We start from the raw sequence: 24,915 nt of genomic DNA, 5'->3' as shown, positions 1-24,915 counted from the left end.
AAGACTTGGATCGGTCTGGAGACCGATCAGAAAGCGATCAGTGTGCCTCTGTGAGCTTACTGATCGGTCTGGGGACCGATCAGCAGGAAGCCTGATCGGTCCCCGGGACTGATCAGGGTACGCACAGAGAGTTGGGCAACTCTCTGTGAAAGCATGCTGATCGGTCTGGGGACCGATCAGCATAGAGCCTGATCGGTCCCCACGACCGATCAGATCAGCCCCAGATCGATCAGGATGATGCCTGATCGGTCTGGCCCTAGCCGTTGGCTCACAACGGCTAGTCTTCTGTCTTCTGTTCTTCGTAGATGTAGTGCAGGTTATAAAAGGGCTGAGGGCTTCTACAGTGGTCTCTCTCGATTGTTCTTCTTCTGGTCCGAAGTTTCTGCTTCTTCTTCTTCACTACTGTGATTTGAGCTTTGCTGAGCTCGCTTCTGCTTGAAGCTTCGTGTAAGCTTCATCGGCTAGTTCCTGCTGTTGTAGGTGTCTTGTGAAGCTGCTGCTTCATCCAGTCGAAGAGAAGGCAAGTAAGCGAAGGTGTTTCATACATTTGTATTGTATTTTGCTTCTTGCTGCTTTCTACTCCTGTATTGCTTTTGCAAAACATTGTGGCGAGGTTTCTCCACCCACAAGGAGTATTTATTAGCCGGTTCTCCGGGGACTCATCCACCGACGGATTGATAGGCTTCGTCCACCTTACGGACACGCCGAGGAGTAGGAGTTTCATCTCCGAACCTCGTTACATCGACGAGTTGAGGTTTGCTATTCTCCGTTGTCGTTTCTATTGTTTATTTCCTCTGCGCTAACCTTGATTTGTAGAAAGAAACGAGCAGTTTGGGGTCGGCTATTCACACCCCCCTCTCTAGCCTCGATCATCGATCCTAACAAGTGGTATCAGAGCGAGGTCGCTCTTCGCCGGATTAACACCCGAGGGAGCACAAGCTAGAGATGGACAACTCGGAGAAGACATCACGATTCCACCCTTCTACGATCGCGACGACTTCGCGTATTGGAAGGTAAGAATGAGGTATTTTCTTATGACTAACCTTGAAAATTAGAGTTGTGTTCAATTAGGTTTCAAGCCTCCGATGGACAAGAAAGGAGAAACCCTAGAGAAGAAGGAGTGGACCAAGGAACAAGTCCACCAATCCCTAGTCAACGATGAGGTATTGAAAATTTTTGAATTTTCTTTACCTAATGATGTTTTGTGTAGGATAGGTGGATATAACGATGCCAAGGAGTTGTGGAACAACTTGGCAAAGTTCCATGAGGAGAACTCCACTTCAAGTCATGAAGAGGAGTCAAGTGAGCCAAGTAGCTCACTTCATGGAGGAATGGATTTAGAAGTTGAGGGCCACTCAACATCTAAAGAAGAAGAGGAGGAGAGTTCTTCTTCAAGTTCGGAGCAAGAAGAAGAAGCTTCTACCTCCGGAAGGGATGAAGGAGAGAGCTTTCATCCATCCTCAAACCTAGGTAACTCAAGCATTTTAATTTCTAGCAAATTACACATAATGTGCTTTGAGTGTAGGGAATTTGGACATTACAAGAGTAAATGTCCAAAGAGGGTTAGAAAGACTCCACCGGCGCCAAAGGTCAAGGAAGCCGGAGTCCCAACACGCAAGGGCAAGGAGCACGTGGTGTGCTTCCAATGCAAGCGAAGGGGACATTATCGGAGCCAATGTCCGAGGGGGAGGCAATCTCACAAGGACAAGAGACCGAGCACATCGATAGGGGGAGCTAAGGCAAACCCTAAGGTAATCTCTAAGGCACATTATTGCAATACTAGTAAGATGCATGCTAGTAGTTTGATTGCAATTGACAATAATGATAAGCATGATAATTATAGAAATCGATACACATGCTTAGGTGCCAAATATGTGAGCCTAGATAAGGATAACACTAGGAAAGCCAACCCTAGGACCAACTCATCTAAGGTTAAGGATAACCTAGGTAGAAATCCCAAAACAACTAGACATATGCCTAGGAATACCTCAAAGACAAATGACAAGTTAAAACTTGAGGCCTTTGAAAAGGAAAATCAAGTCTTGAGGTCAAGACTTGACTCTTTAGAAAAGACCCTTAAAAATTTGGAAAAGTCAAATATAGGGTCTAAGGGTAAAAAACCCAAGTCCAAGGACAAGAAAGGTTTGGGTCACAAACCTAAGTCCCAAGTGGTCAAGCCCACTTACCATGATGTTCCATTCGATTATGGAACAAAACCGATGACTAGGAAGACCATCACCAAGGTCACAAGGGGAGTCACCCCTAGAGTTGATCTTGATGAGTCCCAAATGACCAAGGCTTCAAAGCCTAGGAGGGTCATTAGGAGGGTTGCTAGGGAAGTCATCCCTAGTGAATATTTAGTGAACCCAATGAGCTCAAATAGGTATTGGGTTCCTAGGAGCGTGATTTCATCACGCTAGATAAGTTAGGGTGTGCCAACCTTACTTGAATAGGTAGTTAACCTAATCATGGCAAAAGGTGGCACTTTAGGAATTTTCAAGGTGTAATCAAGTCTTGAAAATGAAATGGAAAGTTATTCCTAAGGTGATTAGGATGTGCCAATCAAATTTGAGGAGTTTTCTAGAGTCAATCTAATTGGCACATAGTGATCTAAAAATCTTTGGTATAAGATGCTAGGTCTATTACACTTAGGAATATAGAACCTATGACAAAATGATCAAAACTATCAAAAATGGCAACTAAGGCTAGAATTTGGTATTTTCTATACCTTGACATGTTATTTGCCATATATTGTTTGCCATATGCTATGTCATGACATCATATTTAATCTAAGATCATTTGAAATGTCATGATGATGCTTAGGTTATTTATATGTCATGCTTTATTTAAGTTTCATACTTTATGCCATGACATCATGACATTGGCACATGTTATTATGTATGATATCATTTTATGCCATGTCATCATTTCTTGCATTTATAATCAATGAAATTGATTTAAGGTTAAAAACACAATTTGATATGGAGATCAAATTGATGTTTAGAAAATGCATGAGAACTTAGCCTAAGATGATCTAAACCCATATTTCACATCAAAATTGACTTGGATATGTTTGATACACCTTAGATATGTGTGAGATATTAGGATCATGAGTTAGGATCAAGGTGCATAGTTCTTGTACCTAGATGAGCCTAATTCGAAATTGGGGATCATAGGGAAAGCTTATGTACAAGTCATGTACATTTAGCCCATAGATTGTGGTCCTAAATTAAATGGTTTAAAATCATTTCAAAATTGATTTGAAAAACCTTGATGAAGCTTTTCTAGTAATAGCATTCATCATTGAGCAAGTTGATACAAAGTTGAGTTAAACTTGAACTATTTCAAAGTTTTTCAAACTTTGTATCAAGTTTAGAAAATGAAAGTTATTTTCATAGAAAACTATTTTTCCATGATAGTATATGTTATGAGGAATGTATCCTCAAAATTTCACAATTTTTGGAATTTTCTGTAATTTTCTAGAGGTTTCTGAATTTCGTGGAGAGAAATCAGAATTTATCAGACCTTTATCAGGTTTGTGGACCGATCAGAAGGGTTTCTGATCGGTCCAGGGGAGCCTGGATCGGTCACTGTGACCGATCCAGAGGGAGCCTGATCGGTCTGGTGACCGATCAGGGCGTGGCAACCTGCTGAATTTCGACTGTTTGTCTGAAATTGCAGCTATGGAAGTGGTGTTTTGGATTTCTAAAGGCTTGAAACTCTCCAAGACATTGTTGGTGCAATGGTCAAGGGGGAGTTGACCTTTAGGGGGAGTTTTACCTATTAGTCAAGGGGGAGTTGACTTTTAGGGGGAGTTTTAACTCCTAAAGACTTGAGTGATATGGGATTATCACTAAGTTAATTGTTGACCTTAGTATCAAGGGGGAAATTAAGAGTTTCAATGAAAGGTATGGGACTTTCATTAGGAAGAAACTCTTGACCTTGATTCACTCTTTTTGATGTGTGTCAAAAAGGGGGAGAGTGTAGGTTTGAGGATAATAGAGAATGTTCAGGGAAGAACATTGGAAAACCTAAGTTAGGTTATCAGGTTAACCTAACTTGATTATGAGTTTGATTATGGGTTTTGTCAAACATCAAAAAGGGGGAGATTGTTGGTGCAACCTTAGGTCAAGGGTTGACCTGGTTGACCAGACTCGAGTTGACTTGACTCGAGTTGTGTTTTGATGTTTGACGAGTTATGTTTGACAATGTTTGACGTGAACAGAAAAGTTGTATCTTGATGTTTTACAAGGATACAAGCTTGGGAGATTGTGGGTGCAACCCGTGGTCAAGGTTGACCTGGTTGACCCGAGGTGAGTTGACCTGACTGGGAAAAGTCAAAGCAGGGAGCTTGGCATGGGAAAAGTTCAAGCAGGGAGTTTGGCATGGTGAAAAGTCCAAGCAGGGAGCTTGGCACGGGAAAAGTCCAAGTATGGAGACTTGGCACGGAGAAGTCCAAGTATGGAAGCTTGGCACATGGGAAGTCAGAGAGGGCTCGGTAGCTCGTTCTCCGGACTGTGGTCAGAGAGGGCTCGGGAGCTCGTTCTCTGGACCGGATGGAAGTCGGAGAGGGCTCGGTAGCTCGTTCTCCGAACTGTGGTCAGAGAGGGCTCGGTAACTCGTTCTCTGGACCGGATGTGGAAAGTCCTGGTGAGTGAAGCCAGGCAGACGGATAAGTCCTGGTGAGTGAAGCCAGGCAGTGGGAAAGTCCTGGTGAGTGAAGCCAGGCAGTTGTGAAAACCCTAGTGAGTGAAGCTAGGTGAAAGTCCTGGTGAGTGAAGCCAGGCAGTGGGAAAGTCCTGGTGAGTGAAGCCAGGCAGTTGGAAAGTCCTGTTGAGTGAAGCCGGGCAGATTGGAAATCCTGGTGAGTGAAGCCAGGTGAAAACCCTAGTGAGTGAAGCTAGGTGAAAGTCCTGGTGAGTGAAGCCGGGCAAGGGAAAATCCAAATGGATCAAGGGTGATCGGACATCTGGTGTTGAGTAGATCAAGTAGGTCAAGAGAGTGACCGGATACTTGACACGAAGAGAAAAGTCCAAGTAGGTCAAAGGGATTGACCGGACACTTAGTAGGGAGTCTTAGCAGGTCAAGGGAGTGACCAGATGCTAAGCATGAGATACCAATAGGTCAAGGTTGACCGGATATTGGTTTGAACTTGGTTTGGGCAAAAACCAAGACCTGGATCGGTCTGGAGACCGATCAGAAAGCGATCAGTGTGCCTCTGTGAGCTTACTGATCGGTCTGGGGACCGATCAGCAGGAAGCCTGATCGGTCCCCGGGACTGATCAGGGTACGCACAGAGAGTTGGGCAACTCTCTGTGAAAGCATGCTGATCGGTCTGGGGACCGATCAGCATAGAGCCTGATCGGTCCCCACGACCGATCAGATCAGCCCCAGACCGATCAGGATGATGCCTTATCGGTCTGGCCCTAGCCGTTGGCTCACAACGGCTAGTCTTCTGTCTTCTGTTCTTCGCAGATGCAGTGCAGGTTATAAAAGGGCTGAGGGCTTCTACAGTGGTCTCTCTCGATTGTTCTTCTTCTGGTCCGAAGTTTCTGCTTCTTCTTCTTCACTGCTGTGATTTGAGCTTTGCTGAGCTCGCTTCTGCTTGAAGCTTCGTGTGAGCTTCATCGGCTGGTTCCTGCTGTTGTAGGCGTCTTGTGAAGCTGCTGCTTCATCCATTCGAAGAGAAGGCAAGTAAGCGAAGGTGTTTCATACATTTGTATTGTATTTTGCTTCTTGCTGCTTTCTACTCCTGTATTGCTTTTGCAAAACATTGTGGCGAGGTTTCTCCACCCACAAGGAGTATTTATTAGCCGGTTCTCCGGGGACTCATCCACCGACGGATTGATAGGCTTCGTCCACCTTACGGACACGCCGAGGAGTAGGAGTTTCATCTCCGAACCTCGTTACATCGACGAGTTGAGGTTTGCTATTCTTCGTTGTCATTTCTATTGTTTATTTCCGCTGCGCTAACCTTGATTTGTAGAAAGAAACGAGCAATTTGGGGTCGGCTATTCACACCCCCCTCTCTAGCCGCGATCATCGATCCTAACACTAGGTATAAGGATAAACAGTCCGAGTGGTATAGAAATCCTGTATGCATGTCAAACATAGGTATCCAAACAATATGCAGCATATAAATGCAGCAAACACAAACACAAGCAATAAATGCATCATGCATATGATGCTAATGATGCGTCCTGGTCACCCCTGACACCAGTCAACCATCTCACACACAATAGTGAGGTCGAGTGGGTAGGGCTGTGACAACCGTGCACTCTGTCGTCACTGCTCCTGATGAGTGACCGAGTGGACGAGATGCTGTTGGAGTACACCTATCCTCCTACCCCAAATCATAAATGGGGGAGCGCAATGCTCTCAACTCTCGGTACACGATGACGGGGAGGAATCCCTGTCGACTACCACGTTGTGTCACACTACCCATGAGCGGACCAACGGAGCCAAACAAAGTCCCTACTGCAACACACTCTGCCTGAATCGACCACTAACCCATGAGTGGTGGTGTGTGCAAATCCATGTAACTGGCGATGTACTCAACAATAATGGAGCGGACTATCGCACAACATGCAATCATGCAAATGGTGCATGTCAACAACCACAGAATATCCTGAACTAATCCATATACATACATAAGGTGCACCATAAGTCAATGAATCAAACAACGGTACACAGATCAGATAAGGTATACAACCTAGGTCCTGAACATGGTGAAGCATGGTATGTCACTACCCCCTATAAGCATGTATAAGCAGGTAAGGAATACATGAGATGCAAAACAAGCAATCAACCAAGCATGTAATAAGTATTGGGTAGTGACTAACTGAAACAAATGAGAAACATATTTATTGCAATTTGTTAAAATCACTACTATGTATATCAAACGACATAAAGTCAGAAGTACCCGCCTCCAAATCGAAAAGTCCAAACTGGTCCAAATATGACGTCGAGATACTCGTCTCGCGTCAAAGTCCCGTGTCATGCATAGAAACATATTTTATTTTGTAACGACCCAATTTTCCCTATTTCGAGTTCTAAATGTCCTTAAAAATATTTGGAAATGCTTTTAAAATATTCTAGAGATTTTTAAGAATTTTTATATAATTTTTAGAGGTCGTTTGGTATTTTTACTAAACGAAAGAAGATTTGACAAAAAATATTCAAGCTGAAATTCGAACCGTAGACCTCGGACCTGAACCGAACCTTAACCGAATCCAGCCAACCAACTGATCCGCACCCTTTTTGTGAACATATATATGGGACGAAATACATTTAAGCAGTAGTTAAGAATAGTTAAAATAAAAAGAAAATTAAACACTCGGCTGAGGTTTCGAAACCGCGACCAGAGGTTTCAGTCAAACACAGCCAACCAACTGTTCTAGCAGGCGTTTCTTATTAAAGAAGGAGAAATATTCTATTTAAGCAGTAGTTAGTAACATTTTAAATAAAAGGGGAATAAAACGCTCAGCTAAGGATTCGAAACCACGACCTTTGACTTGGTGAAAATGTGGTCAACCAAGTGTGCCGCGGGTTATGTTAATTAAAGAAAGAACGGATTATATTTAAGGTATAGTTTGTAATAGAAAACCTAGTTATAAAGGGATTAAGTTTTTCCCTTTCTCGCCGAAAACCCTATCTGCCCTTTCTTTCTCTCCCGACGGCGTCCCCTGCTCTCGGGCGAAAACGAAGATGAGGTGAAGGCTTTGTCTCCGGCGGCCGGCTAAGGGGTGAATCGGCGAGCTCTTCTCGGATTCGAGCTTGTCTCGTCAAGGAGGACGCGCGGACACGAAGGGAACGCCAAGATTGTGAACTAGCCGAAACCCTAGAAGCTTCCCTACGGTTGTAAGTCCAAGAACATCGATGTAAGTTGCTTCCTCACCTGCAGTAGGAGTAGCTCTCGATTTCTTGCTTCTTCTTGTGGTTTTCTTTTATGTATGCCGCAACAGATTTGGATTGTATGCCGGAGGGTTCATTCCGTAGTTTTTTGTGGTTACCGTGAGACTCAATAAAAAAAAAAACATGGAAGGTTCTGGATTTTGAGCATGTAGTTTTAGGTTTTTGTTTCTAGGTAATGAGCATGAAATGGTTTATATATGTAGCATCTCAGTTCTGGATTTTCCTGTGCTTTGGATCCGACTCCTTGAATTATTTTAGAGATACCTAGTTTGTTTCCTGATCTTAATAAAGTCATGCCTTTGCCAAATTGTGCTAGCATACTTAGCTCCAGGAGTTTAAGTATCAGACACCATGCTGTCTTTAATTTCTAAACTTACTGCAGTAGGAGTAGTTTTGCGACTTTGTTTCTGGTCACTTTCTTTCTCTGGTTGTTTCCTATCTTTGTAAGAAGAAAAGCCTCAAAATTCAATTGGTAGCAGAAGCGTACACTCAAATATATAATGTTAACTACACGGATGCTTCCTGATAACCAAAATTGCTTGGAGATAGTCTTTTACACATTCAGAGGTTGTATCTAAGTGACTGCTACATGAGCTAGATATCATGAACGCTTTCCTTTATGATTATCTTGATGGGTCTATATGGATCTGCCTTCCGTGTTGGTTACTTAGGAGCACTATGCCTTAGATGTAATTGAAAAGTCATTAAATAGGCTGAAGTGGCTTTCCAAAGTATGATTTGGTAAATTCAGTCATGCATTTATTCAATTTGACATGATCACATACTTCATATACATTTAGGGTTTGGCATCGCCTCTTAATCTAAGTTATTCTCCTTATTTATATAAATGGTATTACCACAACATAATACAGAAATCACGAGGTTTAAATTCTATCTCCACCAACACTTCCTAACTAAAGGTTTAGCTAGCCTAAAATATTTTCTAGGCATTGAGGTTGTTCGGTTATAGGTGTACATGTAGTTTATATACTTGAAGGTGTTGATATGACAAGTGCTAAACCATTTGGCACTCTTATGTATCAGTGAAGAGGAGTTAATATCTAATCAAGGGGAAAGTATTGTGGTTTTCGGTTTGGTTGAAGTGTGCTGCCATGAAATCTATTTCAGAACTTGTTAAATTTGGATATGAACAAATAGTTTTAGCTTTAGTTCTTAAAGCATGTAATTTAACATAGTGTAGTTTTAAAAGAATAGTGAAGATTCTTGGGTAAGTTCATAATGCAGATTTCAAAAGATTATAGTGAAGTTTGGTTAAGTCCTTAGACTGCAGATTTTTATTAAGTAGATCAGTGCAGATTTTTATTAAGAAGAGCAGTGCATATTTTTATTAAGTAGATCAGTGCAGACTTTTATTAAGAAGAGCAGTGCAGATTTTATTAAGTAATAGAAGTGCAGTTTGCCTTTTCTAGTTTTTCCTTAGCTATTTGTAAGCATGAGCAGACTTCTTTTCTATTGCTATTAGACGTACAGTTTTTCTTTGCTATCAGTTTAACATGAGCAGTATTGATTCCTATTTTTAGTCCTTTACTACTAGATACATATGAGCAGTTTTCTTTAGTTTTCATTTGCTATTTTAACAAGCATGAACAACCATGTATTCTAGTGGAAAATAAGAGTTCTATTAAATTCTTTTAGAAGTATTAACAAGTAAAAAGAAAGAAAAAGAAAAGAAAGAAAAAGGTCAAGGCCTTAAGTAGATCCCAAAGTCAAGACTTTAGGGATTCATGACACACAAGGTGCTTATTAAAATGCCAAGACATTTAAAGAAGAAGTAATTAATATTATAAGTATTTTACTTTTAAGAAGAGGCTAGTACCCGACTTCCAAGGTTGTCGTTAAACAAATCCAGGTGTCCAATTCCAAGGTCTTGGCCCTGGTAGACCAAGGTCTGCTCTTTTAGGATTGGTGGCTCGCTACCCCAACCTATTAGGGAACGCGCATAAGATGGTACTACGCATGGGCCCAAGAAGAAGTTGATTATTATTTTGAAGTATTATAAGTATAAGTTTTTGAATAAGTAAAATGACTTTTACATAAACATAAAGTATTAAAGATTAAGTTTAGAACAAATGAAATAAGTTTCATATAGTTCTAAAAATCAGTAAGTTTAGTTCTTTATTCTACCATGTTTATCTAGTAGATGAGTAGTTTTTCATGTTTACCTATTAGATGAGCAGCATGATTAGCTATTAGAATTATATGAGTAGATTCCTTAGCTTTTCTTTGCTATTAGTTTGATATGAGCAGATATATTTATGCTTTACTTTATTTTAGAGCATATAGTTTCTAGTTCTTTCTGTAAACATTCATATTCGTGTTTTTGTGAGTTAGATAGCGCTTACTAAGCAAATTTTGCTTATACATTGCACTTTCTCTTACTGCAGATAAAGGGAAGGAAAAGATTTAGCAAGGAAGGCGACAAGGTGGTGCGGAAGGTGTGTGATGCCAGGACTGTGGGAGAGATCAAGGGAATTGAGTCGTACTTTATGCTTATTGTCGACTGAGATTGTTAAAGAGTTATTTCTTATTATTCTGCATTGTTAGTTTGGTTGTTTCCACTGTTGGAGCTTTATTCATGTACTATTGCTAGAATAGTTTGTTTTTAGTTGTTGTGTCTTATTAATGCGTGATTGTGAAGTATATATAGCAGCCGCATGTGGCTGATGGTTTATTATTTGCATGTATTGATGAATTTGGTCACCGGTACAGGTGAGATTTTGCCGAAATTTTTCGGTAAGGACTCCTTGTGGTTTTGATCATACCGGTTCAGTAGAGTTAGTAGTTAAGTAACGGTCACCCTTAGAGAGTAGTATGGTAGTAGTAAGAAGGGTGGTCGTTACATATTTAGCTACAATCATTTTAAATAGCCAGATAAAAATCTCTAATTCTAAATTAGGACAAAACCCTAATCATATTACCATCATCATTCCCATAAGAATTAATCTACATTTGGACAACTAATCAAGCAGTCCATAACCTACCACAAAGATCCATTATCTAAATTCCACTAATTAGGAATCATTACAGTAATATACCAAAATCTACATCTTCATAACTGTTGTAGTTAAAAGGATCCTTACCTGACCTTCTCCTTCAGCGATGACAGCAAACAACAATGGCTGGAGCAAGCTGCTGTCCACTAAACCATATACACTAAATTAGCAATCCACACCCAACCAGGTACCCCAAATCAACCATTCCACATCCACTTACCTAAATCAATAGTTAGGACTGGTGATTACCTCAAACTTGGCTGCAAAGAAGAAATTTTACAACTGGATACTCTGTCCAGCAACCCCCACCGGCGGTGATGGAAGTCTAGGGCACAGACACGAGGGAAAAGGAAGTAGGAACCTCGGCTGGCAACGGTTTCTCGGTGTCCGCAGCCAAAAGAGGGTCGACGATAACGGGCAGTAGCGGTGTCGCGAGGGAAAGGCGATCGGATCTAGGGTTTCCTGGGGCCTTCGGTGTCTCGGAAGAGTGAGGGATCAGCACAGAGAAGGTCAGCGACGATGCTGCTCGACGCTAGGCAGTGACTCAGCTTCACAGAAAAGAGTAAGAAGAAGGAGATAGCCGGCGCTAGGGCTAAGGAGAAAGGTTGTGGCGTCGGCGTCTGTCGGGTGGCCTGGCTTCGGGCGGAGGAAGGAGAGAGTGAGCTTGGCGTCGCGGGCTAGCTTCGTACGGGAATAAGGCTCGGCCGGCGCTCGTGTGGTGTAGTCGGAAAAGAAGGGAGATCGGCGCGCGGCTCGGCGAGATGGCGGAGCAAGGGGGAAAGAAGTAAAGAAGAAGAAGGAGAAGAAACCGCCTCCGAGCAGTTTTGGGCAGAAACGGTGGCTCGGCGCGAGGAGGGAGGCTAGGGCACGCGGGGAGGACTCGGGCGCGAGGTTTCGACGAGGAAAAGAAGAAATAAAATAAAGAAAAGGAAATAGAAAAAGAATTAAGAATATAAGCATTTCCTCGCTTAAATGGGTAACCTAAACAGGTTTTTTTTTTTCGGGAACCTAGTTTTTTATCCCCGTAAACTTGTCCATACGAGCTCCGAAAAATTCTCGGAAATTTTCCAAAAATTCCGGAAAATTCCTTTATTATTATCTGTTCCTTTCGGTATTTTACACTTGATCCCTGGTGAGCATGAACATGATCCCTGTACATATGGAGAATCACTCCAAGATAAAATGCAGCATCTTGGCAAAGTGCAATGAACTCTAAAATAGAATCTATGTATTCTAATTAGGTCTAGGAGCTTGTAGACCACCAAATGGTGTAAAAGCCATTGGGTGTAAATGAGTCTACAAAAGAAAAAGAGGGACAGACGGGAAGGTGGAAACTTTCAAAGCAAGACTTGTTGCAAAAGGGTATACTCGATTATGTGGAAACCTTTTCGCCGGTAGCCATGCTTAAGTCTATCTGGATTCTTTTATCTATTGCTACTTATATGGATTATGAGATTTGGCAAATGGATGTCAAGACAACTTTCCTTAATGGAAGTCTTGAAGAAAACATCCATATGAAGCAACCAGAGGGATTCATTGCGAAGGTCAAAGAGTATCTTGTATGTAAGCTCAATCTGTCTATTTATGGACTGAAGCAAGCTTCGAGATCTTGGAACATCCGGTTTAATGAAGTTATCCAGTCTTACGGATTCATTCAATGTCCGGATGAGTCTTGTGTATACAAGAAGTGTGACGGAAACATGGTGATATTTCTTGTACTATACGTAGATGATAATTTGCTCATTGGCAAGAATGTCAAGGTGTTGTCAGACGTAAGGGTATGGTTGTTCAAATAGTTTAATATGAAGGACTTGGGAGAATGTGCACATATTCTTGGGATCAAAGTAATAAGGGATCGCAAGAAAAGAATATTGTCCTTATCCCAAGCTTTATATATCGATACTATCCTAGCTCGTTTTTGCATGCAAAACACCAAGAAAGGTTTCTTACCTTTTTTGGTATGGAGTACCTTTATCTAAAAAGAGATGTCTCCTAAGACATCAAAGGAGATAGAGGATATGAAGGCAGTTCCTTATACTTCGACTGTAAGGAGTCTGATGTATGCGATGTTATGTACGTGACCGGATATCTGTTTTACCGTGGGCATGGTTAGCAGATATCAAAATAACCCAGGACAAGGACATTGATTGCCGTAAAGAATATATTAAAGTACTTGAGAAGGACTAGAGATTATATGCTGGTTTACCAGGCAGATGATTTGTTCCCTGTGGGTTACACAGATTCTGATTTCCAATTAGATAGGGACAATAGTAAGTCTACCTCGGGGTATGTGTTTACTTTGGGAGGTGAAGTCATAACATGGAGGAGTGTTAAGCAGAAATGCGTTTCGGACTCCACCATGGAAGTTGAGTATATGACAGCCTTTAAGGCAGCTAAAGAAGACGTATAGCTCAGAAACTTCTTGATGGACTTAGATATGGTTCCTGGTTTACCCAAAGTTATCATAATTTATTGTGATAACAGTGGTGCAGTAGCAAACTCGAAGGAACCACGAGCCCATAAGACAATTAAACACATTAAGTGAAAGTACCACCCGAGACATCATAAGACGAGGAGAAGTTATTGTCGCCAAGATTGCATCAGTAGATAACCTAGATCCTTTCACTAAGGCCCTTTCGGTGAGAGCTTTTGATGGGCATGTTGAGGGGATGAGAATCAGATGTATGGCAACATATACGGCAGTATAGTCTTTTAGTATAAGTGGGAGATTGTTAGGATGTATACTAAAAGCCTAGCTTTTGTATAAACATTTATAAGAATCACATTGGTCAAATGGTCAAATGTCTGCATTTATGTTAAATGTAGTTGTCCATTTAATTTATATTGTAGATAACATGGTGTGTGGTGTCACATAGAAGATCATGTTATCAGTTCCTTATAGATTATAAATAGTAGCTCACGACCAAGATGGATAGGGACAAACCATTGGAACGATCGTAGTGTAATTTGGTATTAGTTTATCTTGACTATAAAATTACACTAGTACACTATGAGTGTATTGAACAGGACCATTTGAGGTTGTTCTTTTATACTGACTGCATAAAAGAACAAGACCTCTGTTGTTATGGAAGTGTGTGCTCTTAATTCCGATATAATAACAAGCACATATACTTAGTATTTATTTCTTTAATTTATCAATGGGTGAGATTTATTCAGTTGGATCAATAGGCCCGATAAGTTGGGAAATAATATTATTTATATGGTTTGTTGTTGATTATAGAAGGAAACTGTGTCCTAGTAATCTAGGTTGATGATGTCCCCTTGAGGAGCTCATAAGGATTATCATGTAAACCCTGCAGGTGGACCTAGTCCGACATGACAATGAAGTTGAGTGGTACTACTCTTGGAGTTAGATATTAATTAAGTGAGTTTTCAGTAACTCATTTAATTAATGGACATTCGATATCTTAAACATAGGGAGATTAATGCACTAATGATAAGAAGGAGCCCATAATGTAATTTGGGATTGGTGCTGTAGTTCAATAATAACTCTTTAGTGGTATGAGTTATTATTGATGAACTTGAGTTGGGTGTTCGGGGCGAACACAGGAAGCTTAAGCTCATCGAGAGACCAAAATCAATTTCTCCTCTGGGTCCCTGTTGTAGCCCCTATAAAGCCTTATATCCACAAAATTCACTTCTTACCCAAGTAATGGGCCGACCACATCCTTGCTTGGTGTAAGGGGGCCGGCCAAGCATGGGCTTGGAAGCCAAGAGGTGGCTAGCCAAGCTTGGTGCCCAAGCTAGGGGACGACCACTAGAAAAGGAAAAGGAAGTTTTATTTTAAAACAAAATTTTGTTAAAATCTTTCCTTATTTGTAGTTATCTACAATGGTTAAAAGAAAGATTTTATTTTGTTAAAATCTTTCCTATTTGTAGTTATCTACAATGGTTAAAAGAAAGATTTTAATTTGTTAAAATCTTTCCTATTTGTAGTTATCTACAATAGTTAAAAGAAAGATTTTAATTTCCTTTTATAGTCATCCTCATGGTTTTAAAAGAGAGTTTTAAAATTTTAAAATCTTTCCTTTTATAGCTATCTAGAAAAGATTAAAGATAGATTTTAATTTTATTAAAATCTTTCCTTATTTGTAGTTATCTATAATGTTTAAATGAGAGATTTTAATTTTTGATAAAACTTTCCTTTTTTATAACCATGATTTAAAAAGAGAAGTTTTAATTAATCTTTCATTTTTGTAGTTGTCTACATGTTTTAAAAGAGAGAGATTAATTTTAAAACTTTCCTTTTGTTGCCATGTACAATAGGAAATTTAGAAAAGAGAGATTTTAATTGTTGTTAAAATATCCTTTTTAAGGGGAGGCCACAAATAAGGAAGTTTTAATTATGTTTAAAATTTTCCTTTTTTTCCAAGACCAAGGATTATAAAAGAGAGGTAGAGGGTGCCTTATGACACAACCTAAGCCCTCTCTCTTCTATTCTCCTTGTGTGACCAGTTTTTCCCCTCTCCCTTTCTTCTTCCTTAGGCCGGTGACACACTTGTTTCTCTCTTTTTCTTCTTTCTAAGGTCGGCGCCTATCTCTTCTTGGTGGTCGAAACTTGATAGAAAAGAAGAAGATCTTGGTGGCCGATTACTTGGAGAGGAAAAAGAAGAGAAGGAAATTTCCTATTTTGGCATTCCTTAGTGGCTCGAAAGTCTTGGAGGAGAAGAAAGCTTGGGTGGATTTCATCTTGGTAGATCGTTGCCCACACGACATCCAAGAGAAGGAGAGGAATACAACAGAAGATCAAGAGGTCTATAAGCTACAAAGAAAGGTATAACTAGTTATTTGTTTCCACATCATAACTAGTTCATGTTCTTTGTATAGGTCTTGAAAAACCAAACACAAGAGGCTATCGATTTTATGCTATCATTTTTGTTATCGATTTTGTGTTTCAATTTCTTGTTTCGATATTGTGCTTCTATTAAGATCTCTGTAGTTAAACCTAGTTTACTATAAGAAGTTAAATATCCGATTTCTTTGAAAGGCTTTGTCTAGGAAGTGGTGGATGATCCCATACCCAAGAAGGCCTAGTGCCTCGCCATGTTTAACCTGGAACCTGATCTTTGAAATTAATATTTAATCAACTTCTATAATATGGTTTAACTTAGGAAGATCACATCGGTTAAACATGGAGTAAAAATGTTAAGTATCGTTTCCAATCTAAGTTTAACTTCTGAAGGACAATTTGGATTAATAATGTTAAGCATCGTTTGCAATTCAAATTTAACTTCAGTAGAGCACATGGGTAGCTAGGATAGTTCTATGCTTATACAAATTTTTATACAGAGGAACTAGAATGATATTCCGAGTAGCAAGCAACAACTTTAGCATCAATTGGCACATGTCATCATAACATCATTCAGAGAAATGACATTCTACCATCATGTTTAGTAATCTTATAGTAGTTGATAGTTGATAATGACTAGAAGAAATGCCTTCTAACAATTCTTTTTACTAGCCTTTAACATATCATACATTTTCTGAACTTTGGGTATAGGTGTTTCCTCTATATTCAATTGATCATATGCATTCATTGTATTATAAACTATTGATTGCATTGTATTTACATACCTTGATGATTCCTCTAGAGCAATCAAGCAGGATGACAAAGCAACAGAAGGTCCAATCTGGTCAAATATATATGACTCTCCATGACAATACCAGTTGTAATAATTTAGAATAAACTCATACCTATATATATATATAGTTTTCACTATATATTCATCATGGAAAGTTGTTTATATTTCTATATCTATGATGATTACATGGATACATTAACTTGACACCATTCAAATATTCTGGATGAGACTTAGAAAAGTTTATAAACTCTTCAACCCTAGTAAAATATTCTTGATTGATAAATTCATTATCTAATCTATTGTACATCTAAGCCTAATTCATATACATTGTATCCTAATGTGAATAAATTTTCTAACATGGTTTATCATGTCAAACTAAGTAGCTTGGTGATGGTGAAAATCCCAGTAATCGAGCACTTCTCGATAGTGTCCGAGCACTGTCGGGCGAGACTGAGCACTGCTAGGCACTGTCGAGAACTATTGGGCCAAGGTCGGGCACTTTTGAGTGTGATAGTTGATGTGCGTAGAATATATATACTTTTATGCATGTTTTAATGTGCACTCACTTTCTTTCTTTGTGTGCATTCTATGCATTTATATCCCTTTTTGTTATATTTTTAGCATAATTATTCCATTTGTCGGAGATCTGCTTTTGTTTGTTTTTTTGTTGATAGGATGAATTTTCAGAACAACACTGATGTTCAAATGTACTTAAGAGAGACAAAATAAGAAGAGTAGAGCTTTGGTCATGTGGTTCCATACGGTCATGCCCCTTCACTCGAGAGAAAGCAACACACGACCGTGCCACTCATCCATAGAAGAGCCGAGCTCTAGCCGTGTGGTTTCACAAGGTCATGCCATCTTACCAGAAGGCAATCAATCTTGGGTTATGCTAAGCAATCAGAACTGGATCAAGCCTTGGCCATGCCAAAAGGCACGCTCATGTCATTTTCAACTAAGTGGAGTCACACCATAGCCATGCCAAAAGGCATGGCCATGTCACTCAAGCTAAGCCACTTCATGCCTTAGCCATGCTAGAGGGCACGACTGTGACACGAGTTGTGCCCTGGGGTCGTGCCCTACTATATAAAAGGAGAGTTCTCCCCCTTTTCAAGGGGAGGAAGGTTTTCTCCTTGAGAGATCCATCTTGGCCCAGATCTATGCACTCTCCACACTCTAATTGAAGATTCAAAGCTATTTTTATCATCTTATTGGACATCGAAAGTGTAGGATTGGATCCGAAGATTACTCGATGTCTTGGATAAGCTTCTTTCTCCCTCTCTCTTTAGATCAAGTTTTGAGTTTATGATTTTAATTTCTTGGGATTCATTCCTTCTTGTTATAGAGTAGATCTTATTATTTTAGGATTAAGGGAGTAATTATGATGTGTGATTGATGTATACTCATGGATTTGCTAATTTTCTTCCCATATGACATTGCTTATGCCTTGTATTCATTTGATATTATGTGAGAATGATGTGTTTATGCTTAAATCTCATATATAATTGAATGATTTTATGGTTTTGTTCACCTCGTAGAGGGGATGCCTTAGATCATATAACCAGGGGGCTTTAATGACAAGGGTAATCCTTTAATCGGACATCTAAAGTATTACCTTAAAAGCGGGAGTAATTCTCTACAAGGAAGTGTAGAATTAGCCTTATTAGGTTATTTCTATATTCATGTTATCAAGTGGTTTGTGTATTCTTGTGAATGTATAAACAGGGGGCTCTAGTGACAAGTGTATCCCTTGAACCAGGTTCATGGGAATCACTTCAATTAGGTAGCATTGGATGTCAATAGAGATAACACTTTGGAATGACAACTGCGGGGTAGTGCTAGTAATGAATTAAACTTCCTACACATGCATAGGGATAGAGGTTGGGTAATAGGTGATTCTTAATACATTGATTAGCATCACAATGAAATTGAACTCCTAGAATGCTTCCTTCAACCAAGTTCCTCAACCATTCCTAAACTCTCTCCCTCTCTCTTTCTTCCAATCTTACTACTCTCTACTTTAGTGTATAGATTCTCAATCATTGATCGTTTATCTAATTAACTATGATTGATCTCTAGTGCTTATATCCAGTCCTTATGGGTTCTATAGCTTTTATTACTTGATGACAACCGTGCACTTATGGATTGTACACATTAAGTTTTTGGCAACTTTGTCGGGGACTACGTATATAACATTAGTTAACAATCACTTGAGTTAAACTAAATATTATTTTTTTTCTATCTTGTAAATATATCTACACTTTTGTTTTGCTCATATCTTGCACCTTCTTACTTTCATTTCTTCAAATTTTTATTGTATTTTAATTTTGTACTTTGATTTTTTATTTTCCATTTGAATACTCTATTTTTCTATAATTTTGAATTCTATATTGTAAATTCTTATTGTTAAGATTTGCATTTTCAGTTAGTAAATTAATTGATCAAATAAAGATGGTTCAAAGGCCTTTGAAAGACTACTCTGCTCCTAAGTAGGTAAAGGAATTGAGTCCTATTGTGCTTCCAGAAACTCACATTCCTAACTTTGCTCTAGATCCAGCCTTTATTTTTAACATTCAAGAAGATTAGTTTGGAGGGTCAGATTCAGAAAGCCCTTACTCACACTTGAGGGAGTTTTATGGGTATTGTAACTCTATAAAGTATAAAGGAATCTCTTCTGATTTGATTCTGTTGATGGTTTTCTCTTTTAGCCTAAAAAATTCTACAAAAGTATGACTCAACACTCTATGACTCAGAAGTATCAAAGTTTGGGATGAACTCGAGAGAATGTTTTTAAACAAATATTTTCCCAAAAGAAAACAACTCAACTCAGCAATCAAATCCTACATTTTAAATAGAATGAAGGGGAAACATTATGCCAAGCATGGGACAGATTCTTAACCCTTTTATACCAATGTCCATACCATGGGATCGAGGACTAGTTGATAATCTATACATTTTATATAGGGATATCTTTTTAGAACAAGAACTGCTAGATTGGGCTGTCGGTGTTCTCTGCTTGATAAAAGTTTGAATAAAGCATGTGAAGTAATCGACCAGGTAGTAACAAATCTCAATGAATGGTTTGGAGAAAACTAAATGACTCTCTCATTCAGAAGTCCGAAGGTAAAAAGGGTGGAGATGGAGCAGTTAGGCAAGGGGGAACCTAGTCAAGAGAGCAGTGGGACCCAAAACCCTTTGGAGGAAGATATTCATATTTATTGGGAGGACATTATAGAGTTATTACCCTAGTGCAGTGGAACATTGACACAGATGCTAGATCATATGACTTCTCTAAAGAAAATAACTACGGATACGGATCGCGAAGATGCTTTATGCAGAGATGGAGTAGCAGTGATTGTTTGTTCTTACCAACATCAGAAGACCCCTAGAGGAAAGTATGAGTTATGGAGAAGGAGAGGAGGGCAAGAAAAGAATTTTGAGACCAATATCGAAATATGAACAAATAAAGATAATTGAGTAGAATTCTATTGTACGTGACATTTTACCACCTCAAGTGGAGCTGAAACCTTTTCCATCTAACCTCAGATATGAATTCCTTGGGTTAAATTTCATATTTCCTATGATAATTAATGCAAGTCTGACTGAGCTAGAAACCAAAAAACTAATTAGAGAGTTGAGCTTGCACAAAAAAGTAATTGGGTACACCATTAATGACATCAAAGGAATCAGTCCTTCTTTATGCATGCACAAAAATTGTTAGAAGAAGACGACAAAATCTTAGTTGAATATCAAATGAGACTAAATCATAATATGAAGGAGGTTGTTTGAAAAGAGGTACTGAAGCTATTGGATGTAGGGATCATATACCCAATTTCTGATAGTGAGTGGATAAGTTCAGTACATGTAGTTTCAAAGAAGGGTGGAATGACAGTAATAAAAAATGTAAGCAATGAATTGATCCTAAATAGAACAATTATTTGATGGTGAATGTGCATTGATTATCAGAAATTAAACAAAGAAACAAGAATGGATCATATCCCCCTCCCCTTTATTGACCAAATGCTTGAGAGGCTTGCTAAACATTCTTATTTCTGTTATTTGTATATGGGTATTCTGGATTTTATCAGATTCCAATACATCCCCATGATTAGGAGAAGACTACATTTATGTGCCGTTATGGAACTTTTAGTTTTTGAGGAATGCCTTTTGGATGATGTAATTTCCCTATAACTTTCCAATGCTCTATGATGGCTATCTTTTCAGATATGATAGAGGATATAATGGAAGTATTTATGGATGATTTCTCAATGAATGGAACTAGTTTTGATTCATGTTTATCTAATCTTTCCAAAGTTGTCAGGAGATGTGAAGAAGTGAATTTGGTTCTTAATTGGGAGAAGTGTCTTCATGGTAAAATAAGGGATAGTGTTGGGACATAAAATTTCAAAACGTGGAATATAAGTTGATCCGACAAAGGTAGAAGCTATTGAGAAACTTCTCCCACCAATTAATGTGAAGGGAGTACATAGTTTCTTGGGGCATGCAGGATTTTATCGAAGATTTATAAAGCGCGTCTCTAAAATCTCTGATGGATCGAAAGTGCTAGAGGGAGGTGAATAGCGCTCGTGGCTATTTTAGCGATTTAAAACTAAGAGTAGAAATGCAGCGGAAAGTAAATGCAAACACAAAAGACGCAAGTGTTTTACTTCATTCGGAGCCTATCTCGACTCCTACTCGAAGGCCCACGGTCCTTGACCGCTTTCGGTTGGCAACAACTATAAATCCGGAATTACTACAAGCTAGAAGCAATTACAGTTAAGTACAAATAAGAAAGTTTTACCAACGAACAAGAAAATAGAAGAGCTTTGGAGTTTCAGTTCGTTGTTGCAGCAGAGCGTTGTTGAAGCGTACGGAGCACACAAGAGCACAGAACTTCTGTTCGGAATTTGATAATTTGAGCTGCACCTCGAGGCCTCTTTTTATAGCTCTGCAAGGTCTTAGCCAGATCCCCAAGTCTCGGGATCAGGTTTGACCCGAAGCGGATCGGTCGACCGATCCTCATGTTCGGTCGACCGATTAGATGATCTCCACCGCATCTGATACGTCGATCCGTCGCTCTGCTTCGATCTGGTCAAACTCTATCCCTGGGTTCGGTCGACCGATCCCAGGGTCCGGTCGACCGATCAGTCTCCTCTGACCCGCACACCTCGGCATGATCCAGTCGATACCTATCCTAGGTTCGGTTGACCGATCCCGAGGTCCGGTCGACCGATCCCTGGTCGAGCCCGGTCCAACTTCTGGAGATCTGATCTGCTGACTTGTGGGTTCGATCGACCGATCCTAGTCAGTCCTAACCCTGCACAAAAAGATTAGTTTCCTGCAAAATAGAGTTAGAACACAAAAGATAATATATATAAACAAATTTGACAGTCATCGGACTGTCCGGGTCTGACTTCGGGTTTCCGACCAGAAACCCTAGGTCGACCCGATGCCTACTGTTCCCTCTATGGGGAACGCGTCCTCACCTACTCCACTCAAGAGATTTACCTGATGCCAGTTTGGTCCTCCAGACCGACTGGACTTTTGCTCAGCGTCCGATGCTTCCGGTCTTCATGCTGGATGTCCGGTCCTCGACCCATCCAGACTTCTACCCGGTTCGCGACACCAGTATTTTAACCTAGGGTTACCACCCCCTAGGATTTTTGCCCGAAGCGCCGACCCGCCAAGACTTCCCGCATAGGGTTACCACCCCCTATGACCTAGGGTTACCGCCCCCTAGGGTTTTCCTTTTGCCTAACCGCAGCTAGGACTTTTCTCCACCTAGGGTTACCACCCCCTAGGACCTAAGGTTACCACCCCCTAAGGTTTTCACCTTGCTTAACCGCAGCTAGGACTTTCCTGAAACACTCAGTCATACACATTAGATAACAATTAAACTTAACTTTGAATCCCTTTGCCATTATCAAAATTAAGGTTCGATCGTCGAATGCTTCCCGCACCAACAATCTCCCCCTTTTTGATTATGGCAACCGAAATTCAAAGTTAAGTGAAAAAATTCAATAAAGGTAAATAAAAACTAAGCACATTGAAGCTCCCCCTTAATGGAAGCTCCCCTTTAATGGAAGCTCCCCCTTAAGCTGATTTCTTTTAGTTTTGAATTTTTGATACCTTTTGGTTTCCTTTGAATTTCCTTATACTCTCCCCCTTTGCAATATAACAAAATAAAAAGGGAAGAAAAAAAAATGAGTACTGAAGTAAACACTTAGCTTTTCATTAAAGTCTAAGTGTTTCTTTTAAAAAATTTTAACAAAATTTCTTCTAAATTCTAAGTATAAGAAATGATTTAAATTATATTGAAATAATTTTCAAAGTATTTTTTAAATAATTTTTGAAATTAATTTTCAAAGGATTTTTCAAATAATCTTTGAAATTAATTTTAAAAGGATTTATAAAATAATTTTTGAAATTAATTTTCAAAGGATTTTTTCAAATAATCTTTGAAATTAATTTTCAAAGGATTCATAAAATAATTTTTGAAATTAATTTTCAAAGTATTTTTAAAAGTAATTTTGAAATTAATTTTCAAAGGATTTTTCAAATAATTTTTGAAATTAATTTTCAAAGGATTTTTCAAAGTAATTTTGAAATTAATTTTCAAAGGATTTTTAAAGTAATTTTGAAATTAATTTTCAAAAGATTTTTAAAATAATTTTTGAAATTAATTTTCAAAGGGTTTTTAAAATAATTTTTGAAATTAATTTTCAAAGGATTTTTCAAAGGGATTTTGAAATTAATTTTCAAATAATTTTTGAAATTAATTTTCAAAGGATTTTTAAAATAATTTTGAAATTAATTTTCAAAGGATTTTTCAAAGTAATTTTGAAATTAATTTTCAAAGGATTTTTCAAATAATATTTGAAATTAATTTTCAAAGGATTTTTAAAATAATTTTTGAAATTAATTTTCAAAGGATTTTTAAAGTAATTTTGAAATTAATTTTCAAAGGATTTTTCAAATAATTTTTCAAATTAATTTTCAAAGGATTTTTAAAATAATTTTGAAATTTAATTTCAAAGGATTTTTAAAATAATTTTTGAAATTAATTTTCAAAGAATTTTTAAAATAATTTTGAAATTAATTTTCAAAGGATTTTTAAAATAATTTTTGAAATTTATTTTCAAAGGTTTTTTAAATTAATTTTGAAATTAATTTTCAAAGGATTTTTCAAAGTAATTTTCAAATTAATTTTCAAAGGATTTTTAAAATAATTTTTGAAATAAATTTTCTAAGTAATTTTGAAATTAATTTTCAAAGGATTCTTCAAATAATTTTTGGATTTAATTTTCAAAGGATTTTTAAAATAATTTTGAAATTAATTTTCAAAGGATTTTTAAAATTATTTTTGAAATTATTTTTCGAAGGATTTTTCAAAGTAATTTTGAAATTAATTTTCAAAGAATTTTTTAAATAATTTTTGAAATTAATTTTTGAAGGATTTTTAAAATAATTTTTGAAATTAATTTTCAAAGGATTTTTAAATAATTTTTGAAATTAATTTTCAAAGGATTTTTGAAAGTAATTTTGAAATTAATTTTCAAAGGATTTTTCAAATAATTTTTGAAATTAATTTTCAAAGGATTTTTAAAGTATTTTTGAAATTAATTTTCAAAGGATTTTTAAAATAATTTTTGAAATTAATTTTCAAAGGATTTTTAAAAGTAATTTTGAAATTAATTTTCAAAGGATTTTTCAAATAATTTTTGAAATTTATTTTCAAAGGATTTTTAAAATAATTTTTGAAATTAATTTTCAAAGGATTTTTAAATAATTTTTGAAATTAATTTTTCAAAGAATTTTTAAATAATTTTTCAAATAGTTTTTCCAATAAGTTTAAAAAAAAAAATTTAAAGTAAGTTTTAAAATTGTTTTTCAATAAGTTTTTAAAGGATTTAAAATTGTTTAAATAGATTAAATTTTTTTAAGTTGATTAATTTGATTAGATTACATTGATTAGAGACTAAGTTCAACCTTGATCCATCTCACCCGATTCTAAGTTATCAATCAGGTAATCTTAAATATTTTTGTGAGATGGTTATCTTTGATTTAAATTATTTCTAAGGATTAATTTACATTTGAGTTAAAATTAGGTTTTCCAATTAACCAATTAAATAAGTATTTCAAAGATTGATTCCCAGGTCAGGGCGAGGCTCTAGGCCTTCTTGGGTATGGGATCATCCACCCCTTCCTAGACAGAATCGCTCAAAGAAATATATATTCAATTTCCTTTTTGAAACTCCTAGATTTAACTAACAAGTGTAAATTACGCCTAGATCCTTAAGCTACCCTAGTCTAAGCATGTATATTGCAAGGAAAAATAAATAAACAAGCATCAATCAGTTCTATTTATTGGTAAAGATGGTCTT

At 37.8% G+C, this 24,915-nt stretch overlaps 1 non-coding gene across 1 annotated transcript; it reads right to left on the bottom strand.

Moving 5' to 3' along the window:
- Positions 1-19,354: 19,354 nt before the first annotated feature.
- Positions 19,355-19,460, bottom strand: LOC122035601. Its single transcript, XR_006127134.1, has one exon. It is a non-coding gene; the product is annotated as a small nucleolar RNA R71 (small nucleolar RNA).
- Between the last annotated feature and the right edge of the window lie 5,455 nt (positions 19,461-24,915).

Source organism: Zingiber officinale, chromosome 11B (assembly GCF_018446385.1).
Source record: "Zingiber officinale cultivar Zhangliang chromosome 11B, Zo_v1.1, whole genome shotgun sequence".
Lineage (NCBI taxonomy): Eukaryota > Viridiplantae > Streptophyta > Magnoliopsida > Zingiberales > Zingiberaceae > Zingiber > Zingiber officinale.
The sequence above is the reverse complement of the archived record's forward strand: the minus strand, read 5'-3'. Positions and strand labels throughout refer to the sequence as shown.